At 38.9% G+C, this 1,415-nt stretch overlaps 1 protein-coding gene across 2 annotated transcripts in view; it reads left to right on the top strand.

The window, feature by feature from the left end:
* The window catches only part of LOC106873068 (uncharacterized), a 17,178-nt gene that overhangs the window by 7,073 nt on the left and 8,690 nt on the right, over positions 1-1,415 (top strand). The gene's annotated exons all lie outside the window — the stretch shown is intronic.

The raw sequence follows: 1,415 nt of genomic DNA, 5'->3' as shown, positions 1-1,415 counted from the left end.
ACACACACACACACACACACACACACACACACACACACACACACACACACACACACACACACACACACGTGTGTGAGTGTGAGTCTGTGTTTGTCCCCACTCCCACCGCTTGACAAACGGTGCTGGTGTGTTTATGTTTCCGTAACTTAGCGGTTCGACATAAGCGACCTGTAGGATAATTACTATGCTTCAAAAAATAAGTACTAGGGCAGATACATTCAACTAAAATCTTCTTCAAGGCGGTGCCCCAGTATGGTCGCTGTCTAATAAATGAAACAAGTAAAAGCTGAAAGAAAAAAAGATGAAAAGTTTCGTGTTAATTCAAATAACATTAGGAAGGATTTATGTAATTTCAAGGAAAGCAACGGACGAAACTAATCGGCCAAACCAACATTGATATGGCTTGGTTGATGAGTTGTTTTATCGATATGGAACGTTTCCGATATTCATGTGTGTGGCATGTTATCAAACGATTTCTGATAATCAGATAATCCATGTTTTCTTCTTTTATTACTGTTTTTAATTCTGTTACAGCTTCGCTTCTTTGTAGCTTCTACTTACTGCTGCACATCCATTTCCGGTAACTTTTGTTACGATGTTATTGTTCGTTAAGCGGTTATTGTCGAACGATATGAAGGCGCGTGCCATTTTGGTTGGTGTGTGGGGTCTTGTGCGAATGACTTATTGTTACGTTGCTCTGCGATCACTTAGACATCTAATGTGTAGCAAACCATACATTTGTGCAAGCAATATCGATTTGATAGAGAGGATTGAGCTTAATGCACAGTATAGGCATTTGATAACAATAGATGAATCATTTGTGCAGGTTGTTTAGCAAAAAATTGTGGAACGCTCATCTGTCGTCTATGACAAGAGGGTTCGTTCTATGGCCGTACAATATGAGTTATCAGAGCGGCGAAGGAAAAGAGTCTTTTAGGGGCGTTGACTAGGTTATTTGTTTCAAATAGGGCGGTCTGTGTTCCAATCCCGCTAAGTTCAACGTCATCTTTTATCCATTCGGGATCGATGCATATAAACCAATCTCGGGGAACTGATTACTAGAACTGTCAGAGTGTGAACCGAAATGATTTGCTGTACTCTTTCCAAATCTTCGCACTCAGGCAACAACGCAAAGGACAAGGTATATTGACCTTAAAAGCAGCTCACTTTTCTTTAGGCAACCTCGGTGGCGCAGAGGAGAGATGCATGAATACTCAACTGCTGGGTTTCTATAAAAATAAAAGGGAAAACGAAATAGCTTGTCCATGTCTCGGAGGATCTTAATGCTATATTTTAGGTGCTAGCGTAGCTGTATGGTTGAGAAGCTAGCAAAATTTGAAACCCTTATTATTATTATTATTATTATTATTATTATTATTATTATTATTATTATGTTTTTTTCTTCTTCTTTCTTT

Source organism: Octopus bimaculoides, chromosome 28, assembly GCF_001194135.2.
Source record: "Octopus bimaculoides isolate UCB-OBI-ISO-001 chromosome 28, ASM119413v2, whole genome shotgun sequence".
NCBI classification, from domain to species: domain Eukaryota; kingdom Metazoa; phylum Mollusca; class Cephalopoda; order Octopoda; family Octopodidae; genus Octopus; species Octopus bimaculoides.
The sequence above is the reverse complement of the archived record's forward strand: the minus strand, read 5'-3'. Positions and strand labels throughout refer to the sequence as shown.